The sequence below is a fragment of the Sapajus apella genome, unplaced genomic scaffold (assembly GCF_009761245.1).
Source record: "Sapajus apella isolate SASKATOON/1434 unplaced genomic scaffold, GSC_monkey_1.0 scaffold1, whole genome shotgun sequence".
Taxonomy (NCBI): Eukaryota; Metazoa; Chordata; class Mammalia; order Primates; family Cebidae; genus Sapajus; species Sapajus apella.
In genome coordinates, this window is record NW_022436941.1 from 24,301,305 (window position 1) to 24,307,927 (window position 6,623).

At 38.6% G+C, this 6,623-nt stretch overlaps 1 long non-coding RNA gene across 1 annotated transcript; it reads right to left on the minus strand.

Moving 5' to 3' along the window:
• Window positions 1–329: 329 nt before the first annotated feature.
• On the minus strand, window positions 330–1,443 carry LOC116548565. Its single transcript, XR_004267478.1, has 2 exons — window positions 894–1,443; window positions 330–369 (listed from the first exon to the last, which is right to left on the minus strand). It is a non-coding gene; the product is annotated as an uncharacterized LOC116548565 (long non-coding RNA).
• Window positions 1,444–6,623: the final 5,180 nt, after the last annotated feature.

Below are 6,623 nucleotides of genomic sequence, written 5' to 3' on the forward strand. Positions count from 1 at the left end.
TAAGCTTGCAATTACTTTAAGAATTTAGATGCTACTGTGCAAATAAATGGAGAGGGGCAAAGGCAGAGAAAAACTATTTACATACTCCATTCATTCATTCAGTCAGTGTTTCTAAAGCACCGCAATGTTCACAGAATTACTTGCATCAGCACAGAAGAGAGTGAGAAGCTGGACTGCAAAGTAGAGCACATGGTCTGGAATACACAGGTCACATCTTCTGTGATCAGCTGGAAATTATGGCGCTTCTCTGCCAAACCATAACCACATTCTTGGGATGGAGAGGAATGCTGGAGCTTCCAAGGTTGATGTGTTAAAGCAGCCTTTTTTTGGGGAACAGCTTTTTGGTTTCCTTGTGTATCCTGGTTGAAACTGTAGAAAGAATTTGAAATGCAGACTAGAAGTAATGCATAAAGGAAACTTAGAAACCTCAGAAGGAAGGATAGATGAGGAAAGATCTTGAGAAATCATTGCACTCCTTGCCTCACAGCAAGTCTATATTCATTACAGATTTTAAAAAAATGTTATTACTGGCTTTTCCTTTGAAATTTTGGGTAGAATGTACAGTGTTTTTGATTTTTTGTTGTTTTTACCTGAGATGGAGTCTTGCACTGTCGCCCAGGCTTGAGGGCGAGGGCGCCATCTTGGCTCACTGCAAGCCCCATCTGCCACGTTCCTGCGATGCTCCTGCCTCAGCCTCCTGAGTAGCTGGGATTACAGGCACACATCACCACATCATATTAGTTAGGCTACACGCAAAACTACTGTGGATAGCCTAAACTGACTCCAAATATAGTTGCTCAAACAAGATGTTTTATTTGTCAAGGGTATGTAGACAGTTGTGTTTTAAACAGATATTCAGGGACCCAGGTTCCTTCTATATTGTTGCTCCCTACCTCTTAAAGCATTAGCATTCTTGTCTGCTCAAAGCTGACTCAGCTCAAATCTGGGTTTCAGTGAAGACAAGTGGAGATGATCATTTCCACTCAAAATTCATTAGTAACACTTAATTCCATGGTTGCAATAGCTGCAAAAGAGGATGGAAAATGTAATTTCTTGTTAGATGCCTGACAAAAACTAGAAACGATGCTGTCAAAATATATACAACGTCCATCCTATGACTTTTTGTGTTCCCTACCAACTACTTTATTCCTCTAGGGATGCTCCAGTTTAGGAAGCACAGTATAAAGCAGGGATCTGCATGCTTTTTTTTTCTGTAAAGGGCTAGGTTTTAGGTTTTGTGGGCCATATAGTCTCTGCTGCAATTACTTAACACTGTTGTTTGTCAAAGTCAGCTACAGACTACATGTAAACAAATTTGTATGGATGTTTTAGTTATCTATTGCAGCATAACAAATCACTACAAAGTTAGAGGTTTAAAACAACACAGTTATCTCAGAATTATCATGAGTAGAGTTCAAGCATAGTTGAGTTGGGCCCTTCATTTATTTTTATTTTTTAATTATTATTATTATTTTTAAATTGCATTTTAGGTTTTGGGGTACATGTGAAGAACATGCAAGATTGTTGCATAGGTACACACATGGCAGCATAATTTGCTGCCTTCCTCCCCTTCACCTATATCTGGCATTTCTCCCCATGCTATCTCTCCCCAACTCCCCACCGTCCACTGTCCCTCCCCTATTTCCCCCAACAGACCCCAGTGTGTGATGCTCCTCTCCCTGTGCCCGTGTGTTCTCACTGTTCAACACCCACCTATGAGCCTATGAGTGAGAACATGCAGTGTTTGATTTTCTGTTCTTGTGGCAGTTTGCTGAGAATGATGGTTTCCAGGTTCATCCATGTCCCTACAAAGGACATGAACTCATCACTTTTGATGGCTGCATAATCTTCCATGGTGTATATGTGCCACATTTTCCCTGTCCAGTCTATCATTGATGGGCATTTGGGTTGGTTCCAGGTCTTTGCTATTGTAAACAGTGCTGCAATGAACATTCGTGTGCATGTGTCCTTATAGAACGATTTATAATCCTTTGGATATATACCCAGTAATGGGATTGCTGGGTCAAATGGAATTTCTATTTCTAGACCCTTGAGGGATTACCACACTGTCTTCCACAATGGTTGAACTAATTAACACTCCCACCAACAGTGTAAAAGTGTTCCAATTTCTCCACATCCTCTCCAGCATCTGTTGTCTCCAGATTTTTTAATGATTGCCATTCTAACTGGCGTGAGATGGTATCTCAATGTAGCTTTGATTTGCATTTCTCTAATGACCAGTGATGATGAGCATTTTTTCATGTTCGTTGGCCTCATGTATGTCTTCTTTTATAAAGTGTCTGTTCATATCATTCGCTCACTTTTGAATGGGCTCCTCGGAGGCAACACCACACATCTACAACCATCTGATCTTTGACAAACCTGACAAAAACAAGCAATGGGGAAAGGATTCCCTGTTTAATAAATGGTGTTGTGAAAACTGGCTAGCCATGTGCAGAAAGCAGAAACCGGACCTCTTCCTGACACCTTACACTAAAATTAACTACAGATGGTTTAAAGACTTAAACATAAGACCTAACACCATAAAAACCCTAGAAGAAAATCTAGGCAAAACCATTCAGGACATAGGCGTAGGCAAGAGCTTCATGACCAAAACACCAAAAGCATTGGCAACAAAAGCCAAAATAGACAAATGGGACCTAATCAAACTCCACAGCTTCTGCACGGCAAAAGAAACAGTCATTAGAGTGAATCGGCAACCAACAGAATGGGAAAAACTTTGCAATCTACCCATCTGACAAAGGGCTGATATCCAGAATTTACAAAGAACTAAAACAGATTTACAGGCCCTTTGTTTAGAATCTCACAAGGCTGCAATAAAACAGTCAGTTGGATTGTGTTCTCTTCTAGAAGCTTAACAGGGTTAAAAAAAAAAAAAAAAAGAAAGAAATCCATTTCCAGGCTTATTCAAGGTTGCCTGCAGAATTTATTTCCTTGGGGCTATAAGGCTAAGGGCCTCAATTTCTTGCTGGCTATTGTTCTCCCGCAGCCCCTACAGGTCACCCTCAGTTCCTTGCCATGTGGTCCTACCCAGTCTCTCTTGTAACATGTTTTTTTTTGTTGTTTGTTTTTTTTTTTTGAGAGAGTCTCACTCTGTTGCCCAGGCTGGAGTGCAATGGTGTGATCTCTGCTCACTGCAACCTCTGCCTTCCAGGTTCAAGTGATTCTCTTGCCACAGCTTCCTGAGTATCTGGGATTACAGGTGCATGCCACCACACTCAGCTAATTTTTGTATTTTTAGTAGAGACCATGTTGGTCAGGCTGGTCTTGAACTCCTGACCTTGTGATCTTCCCGCTTTGGCCTCCTGAAGTGCTGGGATAACATGGTATTATTTCCTCAAAGAAAAGAAGGAAAAAAGTCTTAAGAGTGAGTTGGGTGGCATGACAGCTGTGTTCCTATAAATCTTTATTTACAAAGACAAGTAGTAGGTCATGTCCATCATTTGTTCACCCTTGGTATAATGAATAAAGTGTAGATGGCATTATTTAAGATAAGAAGAAATCAAAGTTCATTGAGTAGAAAAAAAGATTTCTCAGAGCCAAAAAGGTCCATGTGGAAAGTACTCAGAAAAAAATATTTTTTTCATTCTGGTCCCATAATACATGTCCTTCATTTTCTTAATAAAAAATAAAAGCAGAATTGGCATTGTGTTAGAATCCAGTGATTGTAAGATGGAGTTATTAGAATGTCAAATAAGTTTAAAGTGAAGGGGCTTCATAGTAAGCTTTCTACAATTTTAACTAATTCAAACTTTACCTGGAAAAATTACAACAGAAAGCCTGGTTATTTTCTTAGTGATTATAAAAATGTCAGCTAATGCTTATTATATGATTGATATTCAAGAATTATGCTAAACGTTTAACACGAATTTCACTTAATCTTTGAAACACTGTTATTTAGATTATTATTCCTATTACAAAGAAAAGTGAATTTTTACAAATTAAGTAACTTGCTTAACACACACACACACACACACACACACACAAAGTAGAACAACTAGGATATAATCTTTTCACTGTCCTGAGGAACAGATCATTAAATTTTACTTAATGTGTAATGAGATCCTTTGAAGAGTTTTAGGCAGGGACATGGTATAATAAATAGGACCAATGTTTTTAAAAAATTAGCTCTGTACAAACACTGGACTGGAGGAGGGCTAGAGTGGAAGCAAGGTGGGTCCAGGGCAAAGTTGATGGTGGCTTGGACAGAGTAGTGCCCTGGAGAAATGTTTGCAATTCATTTTGGTGGTAAAAATGAAAACTTGGTAAAAGAATGGCTCCCTGTCTACCTCTCTAATTACAGTGCACTCCACTATGCCATTTGTTCACTACACTCTAGCCACACTGATATTTTGGTTCCTGAAATGTGCTAAGCCTTTCCCATCCTTGGAGATGTTGCATGGAATGCCTGTCACTCTATTCTACTACTGTGCCATCTTAACTCAACATATTGGACTCAGCTCAAATCTCACTCCTCAGAGAATCCTTCCTTGATGCCCCAATCTAAGTTTGGTCCCATCTTTAATATTTTCTGAATAAAATCCAATTATATTTTGTCCCATATTTGTTCATTTATTCCATATTTATTTACTTTTGACTAACACATTGCATTTCAAGAAGCCAAGAACTATGTTTATTTTGTCCATCACTGTTAACATGGTAAACTAGCATACACAGTTCCTGCCACCATATTCACCGTACTCATCTGTGAATACTTGTTGAATAAATAAATGCTTGACTTTGAAGCCCTTACACTTAAATACTGAGTTGCTGCCTCTCGTATTTGCTGATTTTTAAAGAGATTTCCTTTTCAATCCTCCTGGAGTTATCAACATGACATATCTCAGCATGTCCCATCTCCAGCCCACTCTAAACCCACACTCTTCCATTAATCCCAGGTTATAAAGAATGCTGAGGGTGAAATGTATAGAAGGAAAAAGGGGCTTGAGGCAAGTAAGTTTTCATTCACTGTTTGTGGGAGTACAAATTGATACAATCCTTTGGAGAAACAATTAAGCAATATATATCAAAGGTCTTGAAATAAATGTAAATATATTATTGAAAATACACAAGAGGTGTGTGTACTTGTATTATAAGATATCTGGTTTTTTGTTTGAGATGGGTTTTTGCTCTGCTGTGCATGCCAGAGGGCAGTGGTGTGATGGTGGCTCACTATAGCCTCAATTGCCTGGCTCAAGCAGTTCTTCCGCCTCAGCCTCTCAAGTAGCTGGGACCACAGGTGCATGCCACCACACCAGGCCATTTTATTTTATTTTTGTAGAGACAGGACTCACTATGTTGCCCATCCTGGTCTCAAACTCCTAGGCTCAAGCAGTCTGCCCACCTCAGCCTCCCTAAGTGCATGAGCCACTGCACTCACCAAATGTTTGCAGTATTAGGTAGGTACTTCCAGGAGGTGAGATGGCAAAATGGAACAACTTTCTGTTTTGTTTTAATGGGCAACTACACACACACACACACACACACACACACACACACACACACACACACACACACACACTACAAGGTCTCATTCTGTCACCCAGGCCGAAGTGCAGTGGGGTGACAGAATGACTTTGTAGCCTGAATCCTCCAGGCTCAGGTGATCCTCCTACCTCAGCCTCCTGAGTAGCTGCGACAACAGGCATGCACCACCAAGCCTGGAAAATTTTTCTGTTTTTTGTAGAAATAAAGCCTTGCCATGTTGCCCAGGCTGTTCTCAAACTCCTGGGCTCAGATGATCTCCTGCCTCAGCCTCCCAAAGTGTTGAGATGACAGTCATGAGCCACCACGCCTGGCCTCGTTTCTTGTTTTTTTTAATTTTTTTTAAATAATGAAAATCCTATTAAAGATAAAAATAAATCTTTTTACTTTCGACACAGCAACTCTACTTCTAGGAATCTATACCAACATCATGAGAGATGTGGTCTATGGTTTATGTATAATTATATTTATCAGTCAGTTCCTTATGTTCAAAAATTAGAATAATCTACATGTCCCCAAACTTGGAGAAATTATTTTGAGAAATACAAAGTATATAAAGTATAGCTCATTCAAATGATGAACTATTTAATATACATTAAAATTATGTTTGGGCAATAAAGATAAGAAAAATGTTCATGCTGTTAGGCTACATAAAGCAAAGCATGAAACAATTCATGGCATTACTTCAATTTGTTAGGAAAGAAGAAAAAGTGAACAAGAAAGATAAATGGATAGAAAAAAACTGTAATAAAATCTATCAAACAGTCATTAATGGCCATTCTTGGATGATAGGATTCTATAAGTTTAGATTTGTTCTTTATGATTTTTTGGTATTTCCTAAATAAAAATAATCATGATAATTTATAATTAGAGAAGAAATACAAATATAATTTGTAATAGATACAAAATTAGTTCCTTTTTCTAACAAGCAATTCTATTTCTATTCAGTCCTCATGTCACACACTCATCAAAGACATACAGTAAATTTATTTTCCAAGATTGCAGTTCCAGGCTCCACTGATCTCCTCATTCATCTTATTTTTATAAAAAGGCAACATGCACTTAATACTTTTTGAAAATCCCACATGTTCATTGATTTGTGTATCATAACAACAGTA